Genomic DNA, 18,935 nt, shown 5'->3' with positions numbered 1-18,935 from the left:
AAGTCGACTGAAAGAGCAATTTGAGACTTTTATCTAAAACTCAACTATATATTCCCAAGACATTCATTCCAGGACGTTCCAGAGATTTATTGCTACTGGGTCTGTTTTGTGTGTTAAAGTCTTTTCTCTAAAGATATATTGAGGCTATGCGAATTTGTTTAAAGGGTCTGAAATATTTAGTGCCAGTAGTAAGGCAGTAAAAGTTGGAAATGAGCCTAGAGACAACTCAAAATAATTGATTATACTTAAGAATGCTTCGGTGTTCCTCTAAGTTTTCTCATATAAGCAACCTCTCTCATCGAGCCTCTGAAATATAGCTTGTATTAGGTGCTGAAGACATTCATAAGTTTTACTATATCGTATAAGTCTAAATAACTATTCACATAATGCAAAATGTAAACCAAATAAAGGGTTTATCCCTTCGCTCATTTTCACAACACAGGAACGTACATGAGTTTTCCAGTGTTGGAAAAATAATTACTATTTTAACTATTAAAATTTTCATATGGCACCACTCTCCCATCAATGTCACGAGATTATTAATAGCGTCGCCTGTACTGCACCATATAGTCGTCTTCGTTTACCGCATTAATTTAGATGAAGGCAAAAGCTATCCTGGAACCGTAAGTGATAAATTGGGCCGTGTATAAATTGCACATGTACGTTGTATCTTCTATTTTTATTTGACGCCATGTATCAAAAGGAGATAGTTACATGATATGCAGTAACTAGCGTTAGGGTCGAGTCATAGACCGATACGAATGATAATGGTGACACGAGAACTTAATGAGACGAAATTACAAAGTTTTTTTAAGTTTTAGTTTTTCGCAGGAACAATTATCTTATGATACTTATGATCTAGTTTGCAAATCGAAACTTAATGATTGTTAATTCTCTGAAAGCAAGCACTACTTACCAGCGATGAAAGAGTTTCACTAGTGGATCACCTGTCACTGTCCATAGATATGGACGTAAACTGGAAAAAAAACGCAATTATTATTGATTTTTTATAAAGAACAATTGTCAAGAACTACAATTAATCCTTTTGTGTTTAGTATAACAAAAAAAAGGTTTTCCAGACACTTTCCGATAACTAGAAACTGGAAAATTCCAGTTGAGAAATTTTAATCCTCTATATCGATTTCTTCTCACTCTTACTGTCTGAGTGAGATCACTGCTTATCTCAGGTCCTCAAGCAGCATATCTGAACCTCTGTTACCAATAATCTCTTAAAATCAGTCCCGAAGTGTGTCGCTTGAGGTTTTATCTGATTAAATTATTATTATCTTAAAGGTGCCATGGAAACGGGCCTCACTGCTCTTGCAACAAAAAGGAACTTTCTTTTTCCAAAATTTACATTCTATGCTAAGCTTAAATTATCACTAATTTTTAATAATTAAAGACTTAAATAATACAGAATTTAACAATAGTTAGCTCCTTTACCTGATGAATTGGTCCATTTCGTTTTATTATCTCGGGATTAATTCCCATGACTTGCCCAATAATTTATGAGGATCATTATTGCTACCTCCACCACTGCATTGCGAATTTCATGAATAAATCGTTGCAGGAAAATTACCTAAACTTGTAATGTCACTTTGGTGTAATGTAATGTATAAAGTTGACACACGCCAAGGTAAATGGCTTTAAATATTGTGAACTTTATCAACGGGAAACTTGGCAATTTCGCTGAAGCCTCTTTAGAAATTACAAGTTTCTTCAGACGAGGAAAAATTGAATTCCAGACTTGGAAAGTGTTGAATTCTTGTTATATTAAATATGTAATTTTCCAGAGGTGCATCGAACAAATTTAAAGAAAGTAAAATTGTCCACGTTGGCCCATTAGCTGTAATGGGGAAGGCAAAAAAGATGATCGATTTCCTATCAATTAAGAGAGGCATCATACAGTAAGGAATATAGGAGCCGAGCTATTAATACGAAATTGCTTTGTATAGGGTATCCTCATTAAATTACCATACGATTTACATAAATAAATTAGGAGGAGGATATGAAAACATGAAGTAATTAATACCAGGGAGATTGAGGGTTTATTAAGCATTAAGAGCGTCCGAAAGAATTAGAAAGTTGTTTTTCATTTAAGACCGTTGAAGATATGGAAAACAGGGAATTTACTCAGCTCCGTTCGATCAGAATTTTCTAATTAAGGACTGGATTTTTATGGATTAGGCTTGAACATTTAACCAGTCAGCGTTAACCTTAATTAACCTGATATATCTTCATTTAAGCCAGTATTAATACGTACAGCCATTCTACCTAATTTCCAATAAACTTACGTAAACCTCCACTGTCACTTTATTCCATTCCAAATACATATTTCGTGCATAATAATAATTAATTACCCCAATAAAATAAACGCATGTATGGATATTATACGAACAGCGTCGGAAATTAGATTCGCTCCATCATTAAACACGAACCACTGTTTGCATACAGGAACAAATTAAAATTATGTGCTCATTAAAATTGTTTGAATCAACATCATCCAGAGCGAAATAGTTAGAAAGCTGTGTGGTTGTCAACTTTTTACTTGAGCACAAAATTGGTAATTTGTGATCAATTTTCCATTTGTTCAGATGAAGGACGTTTCGTGCAAAAGACAAGGTGTTAGAAAATATTAAATTTAACTGGTGGAACGAGTAGCTCAGACATTTAGGAAAAAAATCCATTTAAGGAAGTTGAAATCTGATATTCCCACCCTAGAAATCTGGCGATCTTCCCTCTTTCACTGGATAAAATACGTCGTTCAGAGCACAGTCGTTGGGCTTCTCTTCCAGTACATCGAGAATTTTTCAAAAATCTCCCAAAAAATAAATTAACCGGGATTAACGAAAATTCACCAAAATTGACCTCTTAGAAGCCGAAAAATCCTCGAGCGCTTCTAAAGCGTAGTTTTTGCCGTTTCTGAATCTGAACACCTCTCAAATGATGTAAAAAATCCTGCAAGTAACACGCAGAAATGTGGGGAAATCCATATACCACACGCCACTCACAATCTATACGATGAAGTTCTGTCATTTTTTAATAACCATTCTCTTTAGCTTACACGGTCACCAAAAGGTCAACAAAGATTTTCATTGGAGCTCTTAGATGAACGTGATTCCCCATTAGTTTCAACTGAGAATAGAGAGTGCAATCTCCATTTCGACAACCACTACTTGTATGTGGTGCATTAACCCCAAACAAGTTAAAGAGAAAAATAAACCGAATATCATTATTTATAGGAATTTACAATTGAGACTGTTTACATATCTGTAATAGGATCCTAAGAATTCATTTTCGGGAATTCTCAAATTGCTATCAAGCGATATATCATTAAAGGGGCTGTTACAGGCTATAAACAGGGGATTGGAGATACTCCCTCGTCCATATAACTTTCTATATTTTTATCAATTCCTTGAAGTTACCGATCCGGGTCAAGTTCAATCAAGATAGAACCGGACTGAATGCTTTTAGCCCTCGCCCAAAACTATTATCGATTATATTTTGGTTTTGTTGGTCTAGTACGGGGTTCTGTTTTATTGTCTAAAGCCGGGAACGAAAGGGAAACATCAGCGTACTTGAGGGTAGTTTCGTTTGTTTCCTGAAATTTCCTCGAAAGGAATATCTGCGTTGAAGGTGAATCTTTAATGGCGTAAAAGCGGCATTCATTTATTTTTAGCAGGAATAGTTTCAAATTTCTTCAACTTTCTAGGTCTTTATAAGTTTCGAAATTTGCCTAGAAACTTGATCCCTAAGTGAAACTAAATCTTGATTTCCTTCACATTAAAGGGCATAGATGAACGAATGCATTCCTGCATAGGCAACTTTGTCGCTGTATAGAAATTTTAAATATTAGTCGAGCCACCGGTACAGCTTGATTATACGTGACGTTTCATGTTTAAGCTTTATATTCCTGCTACCGTTCCTCAGGGAAATATGCCTATTATTACAAGACTTGCTGAATTATGGAGGACGCGCCTCGCTCACTCAGAAGGTCATAGCTCCATTAGACTAGCATTTTGTTTTCGTTGGGCTCAAGGTTTATTTTTAAAGCCCCGTCCGAGATTGATTACTATGAAAATTTGGTGTCCTTAAAGAGGAAAGTATCACAGAAAGGAGTGTCTGTTACTTACTGATATACCGGATCTGTCTAATTTCACGGTTTTGAAGGCGCGTTCAAATACAGATCATTTTAAGTGGATTTCTAAGAAGATTAGAGAAAGGGGAGAGACGTAATTTGAATACAGAAAATCCAATTAAAAAGATTTGGAATATCCTCAAGGGAATATATTATAAGCACTTTTCGGTAGAGGGCTGTAACGCGCTGTATCTGTTTTCTGCTATTAATTGTTCTAATTTTTAGTTCGCCATTGTCAAGAAATGTTTCTTTGAATGCCCATACTTCCCTCAGTAGAAGAGCGTTTCGGTAGACGGCTGTACCGCATTATTTCTGTTTTCTTCTATTAAGTTATTTAATCATTCGTTCACTATTGTGATGAAATACGTTTGAGAATATTTAATAAGATGCTAGTGACTGGTTCATTCTATATTTCCATTTCTCAGATATTTGAAAATAATATCTGCACAATTTCCTAGTCGCTAAATTCTAATTTCCAGTATTTTCCAACAATTCCTTAATCAGTTCCAGCACAGGCTATTTTAATCCAAACCGCGATAAGCAACAGACGATAAGTTAAAAATGAATGAAATTTTCATGAACATTCAGTCAGGTTGCTATAAAGCAGCGCGGAACCAAAAATCCTGGATTTAATCCTTGGAATTCCTTCGGCGAAAATCTCGCCAGAATACTCCGACTCACAACATCTGGATCACAACAAATTGCTCTGCCAAAACTGATCATGCCCAGGCCGAGATTAAATTCTGAAAGTTTTTATTTATTTTACTGCCATTTTCTTCTACTTAATTGTGTCGCATTTGTGTCAAAACATCAAGTAAAGCCATATACGTTAGCCCCTGGAAAAATATTTTCTCCTATGATTTACAACAGTTTTTCGTGAGTTGACATTGACCTTCCTCTCTATAAGGCTCTTTTCATCGATTGATCACTCCGTTCCAGGCAGTTAGTGATAAAAAGTTTACAAGAAACTTTCTGATGGTGCTAATATTACGTCGCATTACTGTCTAAAATATAAATCGTGAAGACAAGTATGGTCACAAGCCAGAAAGAAAATTATTTGTCTTGGAAATACGTGCTTGAGAGAAAACTGTTCCTTGGAAACGTAATGTAATGAAGTGTGGCCTCAAAATAAAAAATAGTTAATAATCACTTAATACTTAATTAAGTTTTTTCAATAATTAAGAGCCTTTCTTATGGGCTCTTGAACTCTTTCCAAGGACAGCTTTGTTCCAGACGTGCCCAAAGACCTTTAATAAGAGACACTCTATTAAAGGGTGATTTAATTAAAGGGCTTACAGAGTCGTTATTACGTGATGTGCCGCATTTCATATAGAACCAATATACTATTCGTGTACTTTGTAACTTTCAATTAAACCAATAATTTCTGGGAAACTATTTTGGTGTAAACAGTTCCTACTTCCTATAAAGGTGTTTTGTCTCTGAGAAATAGTTTTCTAATCTAATTTATCCTCCTCGCATAACGTAAGCCCTTACACCACGGAAGTTGCAAGAAAACTGTCAAACGCATGCGTCTTTTTGTAAAAGTTTTTTGCGCCTTGCCAGGTCGAAGCTCGCATTGCACTGCGCAGGTTTCAGCTGTAAGTTGCATAAAATTGCCAGACGCACGCGCTTTTTAAATCAGCAGATGATTTCGTGAGAGTTTCCCACATTTTGCGCCCTTAAAGCTCCTATTGCATAGTGCAAGCTTCAGCTGCAAGTTGCAAGAAAACTGTCAGGCGCGGGTATATTAATCAACTGATTATTTCGCGAAATTTTTGTTCAGGTTTTTGTACAAAAGCGGTGGAGAAAGGATGCGAAATTAAATGTTTTACATCATGAATTTTAGAGTGTTTGTTCCTTGTTTGGAGGACAACGTAAACGCCTTTCAGGAGTAATCAGACGTGAAAAGGGCGCTATGCTGGAGGGAGAAGTAGGTTAAGGAGAAATTAAGCTCTATTTTTATATAATCAATTTTAAGCGTTTTTTCATGGTTTGGAAAACGCCGTACCAGCGAAAATTCTAAATTCCATTATTTAAACTTTTGCTATGAATAAACAAGAAGGAGATAAGACAATGGAGGAATTGGGCTAAAAGTACCTAAAAGAAATCAAAACCCTGTTGGCTTTTGGGATGAATGGTGCCGACTTTCCGCACCTATAGAATTCTGAAAACTTCAGGATCATCGTGAGTCCGTGTCACTTATCTAATGTTAAACTCCTGAATTTACGTCGTCAGTCAATATATTTAAACCCCAGAGGTGTTGAATCTTCTGGACACTCATACATCAATTAATTACATTTCGAGGGTGTAAAAAACTGATTTATAGAGCGGCAAACAGGGCTTCTGCAGAGGTGAGGCGTTACCTCTGTGGAATAACATGCGCAGGTGATTTATTGAGACTTCTCTAGGGCATTTATAGATTCCCAGATTTCCGCAAAATCCGTGGAATACGTGACTATTTTCGTAATCAGGTCAATGCAAGCAAATTTGCACCGTCATCCTCTCACAAAAGACATCAATTCGCACCGAGATTTGCGACGTCGTTGTTCTAACTTTACCGATCTTTCATCTTCTCTTGGTTTACTCTTTGCAAGGGAAAATTCAGAATAAAGTTGTTTTAGTCGGAGACGCATCCACAACAGTTGTTGATGAATTTAAATCCCATCAGTTTACATTTGGGATTATAACGATCAGCCGGCACGAAACTGAACGATCCAGATGAAACGATAAGGAAAATCAATGGGTTATGCGGGACACCGGAATCGATATGAGTATATTCCCAAAATATACTAATTTTCCTTTAAATGTGGCCATTTATGTCAAGGTTGCTGGTGGAGAAGCTCTTTCCCATGCAGGGTAATTTAACTGGAAAATTGTTATGTATAAAAGGGGGGAGGCATATAAATTGCTATTGGAAAAGTGAGGGTTCTGGAAATGAACCTTTTGTGAAGGCGAAGGTTAACCGTTTCCATTCAGGCCATTGTTGCACATGAACTGTTGCTGCATGCATGAGTCATCAGACTATGTAACTTTTAAATCGGGAATCAGCGATTTTCTCAATTCATCACTCTAATAGCAAAACGCGGTCTTTATCGCCCAGTAAAGCCCTCAAACCAATAATGAACTATTACACACTTCCAATGAATAATTTCCAACAAGTTCTACCAATGTCACTTCAAGTTGCACCCTGTAATTGTGTTACGTTATGACGTTGATATATTATTATCAGCACAAGTCTGATTAATATCCATATCAAACATGTATAAAGTGAGTGATTGAGAGTTTGAGCAGGTGGAGTTGTTGGAATTGATTAAACAAACCGGTGTAACAGATAAATCGTCAAATGTGCTTTTTCCCATTGCGGAATTTATAGGGACAACTGCGACGAAAATGCAGAATCAAGATATCCACCAGAATTCAAAACTCCTCTACAGAATCCCGCAATGCGAGTCTTAGCTTGAGACTCTAAGACCTTTTAAAAATGGTGAAACTCTCCCAACAGCATTGTAGTTGATAGTTCAGGACACCGAGATAGATATAAAAATAAATTTTTTTAGAATAACTCGGTAAACAGGGACTTGAATTAAAATACACGTGAGGAAGTGAGACAGAAAACTTGGACAAACTTTGATATGAAGTGGTGGGAAAGACCTTAGGACGATTGTCCAAAATTTCTCAAATACGGGTGTAAATAGGACGGCTGCTTTTGCTCCACTACATAACGACATGATTGCCCAGATTTTTTCTGCTTGACCCAACTTTGGAACTCTTGCAGATTCCAAGATAGAGATACTTCCCTAACACACGTAGTAAGTTTACCTAAGACATTATCACAACTTAAGCTCTAGAGAAATGCATTTTGGTTGGTATAAATTAGAAATAGGCATATGAGAATATTCCACGTTCCAAAGTTTCCAAAATTGAAAACTTTCCAGATGGAAGGAAATAAACGTTTTAAGAAAAGTTTTCTAACATGCAGAAAGTTGCTGATGGAATTGTCGTTTTATTGTGTCTCAAGGGCGATTCCTGAAAATTTGACTTCATATTGCCTCTCGAAGGTTAAGTAATTGAGTAACAGTTTTCTAAGCAGGTAAGCTTGAGAAGCCAATAACATTCTCATTTAAAGATTGAACTCATTTCGTCTCAGCTCACTCCATACTATATCGTTGTCCCGTCGTCGGATCCAAATTTCAACTTCTAAAATATTGCCCCTTTCTAGGCAAAATTCGTTATCCCTCCCATAAGTAATGACGAGCACATGCAAAAACATTTCTTGCTACGTTTTAAACGCACCATTATGGTCCTTTTGACAAAACGCCCTGCTTCATATGCAGGAAAATATTGCCTCGAATTTGTTGCCAGGGCGGCTTCTCAAGGGTGAATCATGAGCCACTGAACCTAAAAGTGCTTCACAACTACAGGAACTTCAAACGGGAATATTTTAGCGGAATCTCTGGAAAAATATCTATACAGGACGCTAAATCAACGTCACTAATTATTTGAACGTTTTTTCGGGGTTCAGGAAAAATGCCTAAAAACAAAGTGTTCATCATACCTTAAAAGATTGTGATCGCAAAACGTAACCTGTGTGAAGCAAATAAAATAATGTCGGTCCCCGTGAGTTTCCAAAATTACTGGATTCTGTCGACTGACGAAGCTACACCCTTATATTATGCTAATCCTCCCTCATACATTATCCGAGGCACAATAAAAACTTTTAGAGGGTGTTGGGGGTTGTATAGCTTTATTCGGAACTACATTACGTGCCTTGTTTTCCAGATGATCCTTGGTTTTCCAACAAATTATCTTTAGTACCGCAACGCCTAATGAAGTTTAATGATTTCAATCTGATAGAGATATCTCTCTTTTTGAATCGTTTTAAGGCGATACTGACGCGATTTTTGCCCCAGAAACTGAAAGCTCGGATCGATAATGTATCCAAATTTAATTAGATCTCAAGGTATAAACAACACGCACACCCTCCCATAAACAATTTACTGAGTGTTCGATTCAGCAGCCTAATTAAGGAATAGAATTACTATTGTGTAAGCACTTTGAATTATTGCGGTGAGGCCACTTGTTGGGAAGTTGGTTCTATTAGGAACCGTCAGAAGTTTGCAGGAAGAGGGAGGTTTGTTAAACTCGAAATTAGACACGTCTATCAAACTATCCGGAGGTTGTAATAATAATGAGTTGCTATATTTAGACCTGAAAGGTTGGTTTTGGAAGCTCGATTTCATAGATGAAGACCTCGTTTTCTACGCTTTTTAGTGTTCACTCTTTTGATTCAGCCGTAAATAGAGAGGGAAACACGGAAAAATTAATGAACGCAAAACCAAGCTCACTTTGAGCTGAAATAGCTTTCCCAATGTTGAGCAGGTGTTTTCCATTTTCCAATCAAACTAGAAAGTCTCACGAGGCTCTCCGCGATCCACGAATTTTCAATTCGGAATAACCCGCGAAGGAAGCCCTCCTCTCCAACTCCTCCTACGGTGCGTTCCAAGTTGCTGCGGCCGCTTCTAAAACGTGGATTAATCACGGATTAAGACTGTTGTTCGTTTCCATATTTTTCTGACGATTCTAGACGACGAACAAATTAAAAACCAATAATATACACTTGATTTTATCGCTCATTTCATTTTAATATGTGCCATATCTGTGCTTTATGACGCTGTAAATGTGCCACGAACATAACTGACGCGAGCAAATAATCAACCATGGACTAAATCGCCCGTTTGCGACCATTTTTAATTAGTAAAGGACGGATATTGCATACGCTATTTTTCATGAAAAACTGGGACGAGCGACGGTGGCCGTTTCGTTAGCTCAACCATGGGTATCTCGGTAACCAAAAAAGATGCCATATCGGTTGAATTGGAGAGAATTCGCTCAATTTGGAAATCGAAAATTATTTCTAATTATTTATTTATTTTTAAAAAAATCTAATAGCCCCCGGGTATTGACCAAAAGGTCCCGACGCTTTGAAAGAGAACTTTGGCAGTAAATGACGTAAGAAGGCTGACATGAAAACATGAAACTTCTGCATTACGAATGTCTTGGCGCTAATTTGTATTAAACCAAATTAACTTGATTTAACGAATTTAATGGAAACGATTGTACGAAGCTCGGTCCGAACTAACCCGATTTAACCTCGACTCCAAGTGATAAACTTCATCATAAGGTGAAAGCTTTAGTTCGGGTTATAAAGTCGGCGGGTCACTGGTAATTGAGTTAAGTCGGATTTATCTCGAAATAATCTAATTGCGTCTCCTAAATTTTCTATGCCGGACTAGCTGGTCTCTCTGTAAAATGGATCCGTTTATGTTTATCTAAATTAACATCGTAATGAAACGATCAAGGAGATGGGCTACTTATTTGGAAAAGACTCCGCACAGGCATAAATGGGCCTAAATTAATGTTTGCTAACCTGAAACGACCATAATTGACCCAAATTTTCTTTGCTGGGCTGGGTGGAATTTCCGGAAAATAAGTACGGTGCCTTTTACTTGAAATGAACATCATAGTAAAACGATAAAGAAAACAAAATAGTCGGAGAACTCTGTACCCAAGTCAACAGACCCGAATTAACGTTTGTTAGCCTAAAATAACTGGAACGAACATAAGTGTAACCATCCACTTTAGACTGAATACTGCAAAGACCTGCAGAATTTCAGAAATTCGCAATTAATGAAAAATTTTTATGTCCTATAGAAGGATTTTACGGAAAAGTCAAAATGTGGAAAAAATTAGATAAACCGTTCCATTAGGAAAGCAGTGAATATATCTAGAAACTTTAATAATTTAAGGTTCGTTTACTTTTTGGAGTAAAGACCCTGTAAGAGCCCGGAATTGGCTATAAATCCACCGAACCAGAAAATCATTTTTTGTGTTTATTCCTGTGTCCATATAAGCTTATCTAATAATTATCACAAATGCTCAAAAGTGCTTTTTTCCTTCTAATGGAAGCCGCCCTTAACTTTTTGATTCTTGCGTTCAATTTCAGAAAAATTCTAATGCACATCCGTAAATTTTCAAGCAAGACAAATAATTGGATTCGCCTGGCCCTTCCGAGGGCAAAGCTCTAAGCCCCAGAGCTATGTTTAAAAAACAAATTTAATGGAATGTGTAACTTTCCGATACCACATTCGCAGCAGCCCTCTTTAACGCCCATTTCAGAGCAATTATCTTTTTAATTTCATCATTGTGGACGGATTTTGTTGACTCAAAATTTCCCAGGTAAATTTATTTTAACGACTATCGAAAATATAAAAATATATACATAAAAGACTAAAAGTTCCGAATAAATTCGTTCAAAATTGAAAAAACTTTATTTTTCATGGAAATGCTTGAACACGTGAAATATTATTTTTTGTTGGGCAGGTTTAAATGTAACAGCCTTGTATACAGAGTTACCCGTTTAATAGCTAAATGTAGTTTTTCATTTCTTTTTATAGAATCCCATGTATATTATGACAATTTTTTAATTCTTTGAGAAATTCTAAATATATTTGATGTAACATACCCATATCTAAATTCACCAGTCATTGAAATATTTTCGCAATATGGCAATTAGAGTGGCCTGCTAGATCGCCTGATCTCACCCCTATGGACTTTTTTTATGGAATTATCTGAAACATAAGGCGTATTTAAATAAACCCTATAATATAGAAGAGTTAAAAAATAAAATTACTCAAGAAGCTCAACAAATACCTTCCCAAATTATAAAAAAAAGTTCTTAAGAAATTTGAATTGCAGCTTGCCCACTGTCAGGTTAATTCAGGTTAAGAGTAGATTAACGAGGCACAGTTGAAACCTTTAATATATTCGATCATAGTAATTTATACTGTTATTTTTTAAGTATTAATAGTTCTATCATTATTTCTATTTTTGTTTTTTTTTCGAAAACCTTTGAACGTAAACGTGGGTATGTTATATGAAATACGTTAGGAACTTCTCAAAGAACTCAAAAACGTCATAATATACGTGGGGTTCAATTTAAAAAAAATTAAAAAACCCATTTACCTACTTCATGGGCAACTCTATATAAATGTCTTTTGTGTCAAAAAATGTACAAATAACAACAATGATTTACATGTTTAAACATTTTCATGAAAAATGATTCCTTAGATTTTCAACGAACTTTTGCGTAACTTTCACTCCTCTACGTATAAGACGATTGTGATGGTACTTGGTGTACACAAATTGACTGAAGTCCTTAGCTATAGACGCAGATCAGATTAATATAGGACAGGAATTACACAAATCAACCATTAAATTGATCAAACATGCATCTATGGTAACGAGTCTATGATGCAAGCAGGAACCTTTAAAATACCGAAAATGGGCACTAGTGTGGGCCTCTATCTTAGGAACCAAAAAATATTTTGTAAATCCGTTTATGGTAAGGTGCAGAGCGCATTGAGACCATTGAGCTATTGTCTAAGACAATTACTCCACGTGTTCCCAAGATATCGGTGTTTCGAATTTAAAAACTGCCAAAAAGTAGTTTGCCCCCTTTCGAATTTTTTATAAAAATTAAAATTTTTTTAATGTGCCGATTTTTGGTCTAATGAAGTGTTGTGAATTCTATATAAATCCTGGATGCCTCAAGTGAGATCCTGAAGAATTGGATAAGCATTTTTAGGGACCTTTATGTTACAATACTTTCAAAATCGTAAAAACCGGTACTAATGTGACAATGGAAGCTGATAACCGAATTTAAATAATAATTACCGAGGAAAATAGCCCAAAAGGTTGTATGATGTGTCGGAAAACTCTAATAAGCCCTTAAACATGACTTTAATGACTGGGATCTTCATCTCCGCGAAGTTAAGCTTAGTGCCATTATTCACCACCCTTCGAAATATTATTGTCGTGTGTCTGGATTTTTCTGAAATTTTTTAGTGTAAGGAAAAGGTAGAGGCACCTTCTGCTGAAATGAAACCACTGCAGAAACAGCAGTTAATAAACCATCTATTACTATCAGAGATAAACGCATTCGTAGAAGATAACCTACATATTGATTAGTGAATTGTGCGTAATTACAAGCATTTTCCCCCCTTATTTACTCTAACAGAAAAACATCAGTATTATCGCCAAACCTTACCTGAATCCTCCAATCTTCCCTTGGAAGTATTTTCCAGAAACGACCGAGTCAGCAGAAACAATCCACCAAAAAGACACTAAAACAAACCACAGTAAAGCACAGGAACTTTTCGGAAAAGCTCGGAAAAGTTTATCTCAACGGACCGCACTATCGCGGCGTCTTTTTCTCGACAACGCGCGAAATCTACTGGCGTCGCGACGCCATATCCGCGCGATACAGAGGACGCCGGCCCTTTTCTAATTCGGAGACGCCGAACCCTTGTATTGCTCTTTTGCATGTGGTGATGGTTAAAATTAGTTTTTGCTGTGTTGTTTTAATCGGAATTAGTGTTTGATGGTGGATTAACAAATGCGTTTATTATTTGGTTAAAAAGTCGTTTCATAGAAAAAAAATTTATGCTGTGCTTGTCCTTAATGGAGCATTTTTAACGTATCCGGGTTAAGGCCGTTGTCTAGGAGGCCTTCAGTCATGAAATTTAGGGGTGTGGGAAATTAATGAGGGCCTAATACATTGATAATCTGTTGGTGTATGACACCCATCAGTTTGAACCTCTTTGTGCAGGAAAAATGTGACACACCATACGAATAATACTGATGATCAGGTCGAATGGTTGAAGACATGGAAAACCTTGAAAAACGCTATAAAAAAACCATATAGTTTTAGTCTTTATTATCAATCATTTCCCACAAATAACAGAAATTTTTCGATAAATCTCCAATACAACTAAACATGCAGTATTAAACTCGTAACTGAAATGTTGAAGAAAACGTAAATTCCATGAAGATTCGATAACAATAAAATGAATGGTCGAGATCCCACGCGAACTGATATGGCTAGTCGCATGCTGAACTCAGAAAATCAATTTTGTAACATCAGGAATTTTGATGAGAATCAGTATTGTTACATACATTGGGTTAAGTAGTGCGAAATATTTGAAGATTTGGCTGAGTTTAAGGTTCTTTAGGCAAAAATTTTATTCATTCAAAATGATCGCTTTGTTATTCCATAGTTTTTCAGGAACATTCAGGTTAGTTGAGGTAATAAGAAGCAATGGTTTGCGACAATTCCTGGCGAGAGAAAAGAAAAGGTGTTTTTGTAGGTAAGCGCATGCGCCGGGAAATAAAGTCCTGGTGAGCTCCTCACTACCCAGTCGCCAGAGGGCTATACTATGCATTTTAGGAAGATTTCACCTCGTGAAAAAAAAAGGTTAGTTCAGGTTAATTCTTTAGGAAAAATTATTTTCTGAAACAAGCGACTTTAAAGAGAATTCAGGAGATAATTTAAAAGCCCCAAACCATGATATGATCATGAAGCTGATTTAATGTGCCACTGCCAACACTTTACTTTATACCTTTTTTCTATTTGCAGACTACTGTAAACCCGCTAATTTCCACGTTTTATAAATCGCGTAGTTGAAAGGAAAAAAACGAAATGAGTGTAATTAGTTAAACATTCAAACGTCCATAAATAATAAATAAAATTTTCAATAAAACATCAGAGCGGAAAGATTCCAGCATTGAAATTGAGAGGCGAAAACAATTATTTATTCCCAAATGCCGCATAAGAAAGCTTGGAAGAGTCTCTAACCTTAAAGTCTCGTAGTTTCTTATTTAAAACTCTCTTTTGATGCACTTTCCATATTACAGCCCTATTGAGCTCCATTGTGACTCTTCTCTATCATCAACAAAATTTATGGGGTTCTTATTTTCTTCGACCGGGTATCGGCGGATGAAAATAAAACTCAACAACATAAAAACTGTTTCGTTCCCTAACGGTGCCCCCTAAAGTAATAATTTTCAAAAGAGTTCTTTCAAAGACCTCAAAGGAACCCATTAGCTGCGTTATAAGAACTAAATATAGTGGCAAAGTTACCACAGCTGTTTTGCCAATGCGGTATTCAAGTAATTTTACATTTTTCTCTTGAATACTAACGTTAAAGGCCATTTCAAAGCAAATTAGCATCAAAACCAACCAACCCGTTTTATAACCAGTTGTAAGAACTCAAGGGAAGTCGAGTAACAAATATGGTTAAAGGGATTAAAACGCTTGTTTAAAAAAATTTTGTACTAAAAATAGGGTTATTGATCCTCAACTCCCTAAAGTTAAGGATTCTAACCGAGTTTCTGGCATCTCCTCCAAAACAGGCGAATAAATATTACAAACTTCTGGAATACTTAATCAGATTTATAACCCAAAGAAGCGGGAACTTCTGGGAGTTTATGGCTTTTTTTCGGGGAACATTTGAGAAACTGTTATTATTTAGGTTCATAATAAATCGAACTGCTTATGGGATTAGAATAGACTGGCCGTCCCTGTTTTCCCTACTTCATTGTCCTATTTCATTCCATATCTATGCGGACAATGCTATCTGGGCATTTACACTCTAGTCTCCTTGAGCAATTCAAAATATTGTTTTCTGTGAATTTTCTCTCTTTTTACAGCTCAATTTTTCCAGAACTGAAACTTTAGTAGTCGGATCGAATTATCAGGTTTGACTTAATGAGTGCAAAGAAAATTGTAGATAATTTTCTTGCGTATATGTATGTATAGCAAAAAATATTTAATATCATTCACTTAAAATTAAAGAAAATGTCCTAATTTTTTTATCGTTAAGCTCCTAATTACCATCACTATTCGGTTTCAACTCAAATCTAACCCCAGCACAGTATAAAATCATCTTTGCCGCATACATGCACTTAAAAGAAGACTAAAGATATAACACACATGTCCACTGTATCCAGAGCCAAATGTACTACTTAGAGTAACAGGGTCAGTATCATATACATATATCATTCGTCTTTGTCCTCGCCTATACTCACATAATAAACAAAGATGGCTATATGATGCAGAGTAGCTGGCTCTCACGATAATTAAGTTAACTTTATTGGCACAATGGTGGCAAATGAAAAATTTATTAGCAAAAGAAGCAATTTATTTTAAAGTAGGGCAGACAGGCCGAAAAATCGATACACCGCTTCTACTTGAAGAAGCAAAGTCTTAAGTAAATAATATTTTAAATTTTAAATTTATAATTTTTAATGCACTGATTTATGATATATTTTTACATATGATTATTTTTTGCATTAGAACGTTTTTTTTTTATTTTTGCAGTCCGCTAGGACGTCGAAAGACAAATTCGAGTACTTCAAGTGTAGGTACGTACCTTTCCCTCAGCGCCTATTAAATTACTATTGCACTTGTGTCTGAATGAAAATAGTTTAAACCAAACAAAAATTTGTAAGTATTAAAAGCTGCAAATGTGTATTTTTAGAAGCTTCCTATATGAAAAAAAAAATTGAGGTAGTACCCATAGGGTTTTAAGATTTTCTCGGTAAAGTGGAACAATTCTTAAGCTGGGCTTATAAACTAACCGACTTATGGACTAACGGCAAGTTTCCTCATAAAGTTTAATATATGGAGATTAAATTATATAGATAAGCATTAACGAAGGCTTCCAAAGATGTAGCTCTAGTAAGTGGATTATTAAGAAAAATGAATCATCTACATTATATATAATAATAGTTTTTTCATGATTGTTGTAGAGAAGAAATTCCTTCTTTTGATTAAATCATCTTAGAAAGTTAATCGAATTAGAGCTAATAATCCTTAATTTTTTAAGCAACTAAAGACACCTTTCCGGGCTTCAGCTTTCCCAGCTCTTCCGCAATTTCTCGGTAACATGATTAAAAGATGATTTCTTAGGGGCGATATCCCCCCCACCAAATGTAAACGAATCCACTACCCACCATTTTCCCTCATCTCATCGCATTTCCGTAAAACATAAATTTAATTTTGCTTATCCAGTCTCATGGACGAGGTGCGTTTGATGTTCTTTTCCTCGACTGAATTTGCTGTTTTTTTCCTTTGGGAGTCCAATGACGTTACTTCACAATTGATCGAAAAAATTTGAAGTATAAAGTTCAACAACAGGGTGTTTCAGAATGGTATGTCATAAATTTAAGGGGTGATTCTATGACTGATTTTGGGAAAAAAGTTTACATGAACCTAGGTCCGTTTTTGCTTTCTGTCTGAAATACAGGGTGTTAAAAAAAACATTTAGCAAACTTTAAGTCCAGACCTGCATTAAATATTTTTGTCGAACTTGACGGGCGAAAGTTAGGTGTAGAAACACATCTTTTAAGAGAAAATCGAATTTTTAAATGCAAGCAGAGGCGCCCCCAAGGCCATGACCCTGATTATTTCTTGTGAAAAATATGTTACGCCGCTGCTTTTCCAAAAAATAAAAATCGTTTTCTTAATTCTAGTTTTTTTTTGTTAAAAAATGGTTTCTTAAATGTTTTCCGTAACATCAAGCGTTTTTAAACAACAAACGAATTGATTAACATTGTAAATTATAATAACGGCCTAATCAGTTATAATAATACTAAATTTGTAGCAATTTATAACAACCATTCAGATAAAAAAAAATTTAATGAGTCGCTGAAAATGTCCTCCGCCTCCAAGAATACATGCCTCAACCCTTTTTCTCATATTATCGCGCACTTTTTGAAAAATTCCCGGAGTATTTCTGATAGTGTTACAACAAGCTATTACGCAATTTCTCATATCTTCCACACTGTCAACTGGAGTGTTGTAAACCAGAGCTTCAAGTTGACCCCATACGAAAAAATCCAAACACGTTAAATCGGGAAACCGAGGAGGCCATGGTTGTGATCCATCACGACCAATCCACCGGTTGTGAAATGAACGATTTAAATGTTCTCTTCTTTCAACACTGAAATGAGGTGGTGCACCGTCATACATGAGCCACATTCTGTTTCTCGTTAAAAGCGAAACTACTTCAAGTAAAAAGGGCAAGTTGTTCTCTAGAAATCGACGATAAGTATTGCCGTTTAATCTGTCTGGTACAAAAAATGGTCCGTTTAAGTAATCAGCAATTATTCCAGCTCATACATTAACTGAAAATTGCACTTGATGGTGAGATTCTTCAATTCGATATGGGTTTTTCTCGATGCAGTAGTGATTATTGTGAAAATTTCTGATAGAATTTTTGAAAAGCTAGCTTCGTCCGTAAACATTATTTCACTACTGGACAGAGGATTTAGCGCAATCTTTTGTAAAATCTATTGGCAGAGACCGGTTCTCAAAGCAAAATCCTGAAGAAGTAAGGCTTGAGACACGCTGAATATGATATAGGTACAATGAAAAATCGTGTAGAATTCTCCAAACCAGAACGTGCGAAATATTCAATTGATTTTCAATTTTTCTAATACTCGGTTCAGGATTTTCTTCTACTAAATTGATAACTGCTTCTTCGATTTCTGGAGTTCGGACAGTTTAAGAGGCACCTTTTAAACGGTTGTTAGGTTTAAAAGTACCAGTTTCCTTTAATCTCCTATGGACTTCGGAAAATGTACGTCTATCTGGCGTGAGCCTGTTTGGGAAGCGTTCTTGATACAATCGGGCAGCTTCTACTGCGTTGCCATCATCGAGACCATAAATGAAATGGATATCTGCCAACTCCGTATTAGCAAAATTATCCATTTTGTTGTGACAATGACAATAAACATGGATACAATTTAAGACAAAAAGCGAGAACACTTAGCGAATAACCAACAAATTATTACCCCTTAAAGTCAGCTTACTAAGGAATTTTAAAATCCGGTTTTCAATAAAGTAAGAAATTACCGATTAAAAAAAAAAAAAAAAATTGTATGAAAACGCTTGATG

At 35.8% G+C, this 18,935-nt stretch overlaps 1 protein-coding gene across 2 annotated transcripts in view; it reads right to left on the bottom strand.

The window, feature by feature from the left end:
* Window positions 1-13,434, bottom strand: part of Syt7 (Synaptotagmin 7) — a 311,069-nt gene extending 297,635 nt beyond the window's left edge. Inside the window, exons 1-2 of one of the 2 annotated variants that reach the window (XM_066292677.1) lie at window positions 13,245-13,434; window positions 917-976 (exon numbers count right to left, since the gene is read on the bottom strand). The gene's annotated coding sequence lies outside the window, so the exon portion shown is untranslated. The remainder of the gene's footprint in view (window positions 1-916; window positions 977-13,244) is intronic. The other variant, XM_066292678.1, reaches the window with a different exon arrangement.
* Between the last annotated feature and the right edge of the window lie 5,501 nt (window positions 13,435-18,935).

Source organism: Euwallacea fornicatus, chromosome 18, assembly GCF_040115645.1.
Source record: "Euwallacea fornicatus isolate EFF26 chromosome 18, ASM4011564v1, whole genome shotgun sequence".
NCBI classification, from domain to species: domain Eukaryota; kingdom Metazoa; phylum Arthropoda; class Insecta; order Coleoptera; family Curculionidae; genus Euwallacea; species Euwallacea fornicatus.
Note: the sequence above shows the minus strand (reverse complement) of the source record. Positions and strands in the feature narration are given on the sequence as shown.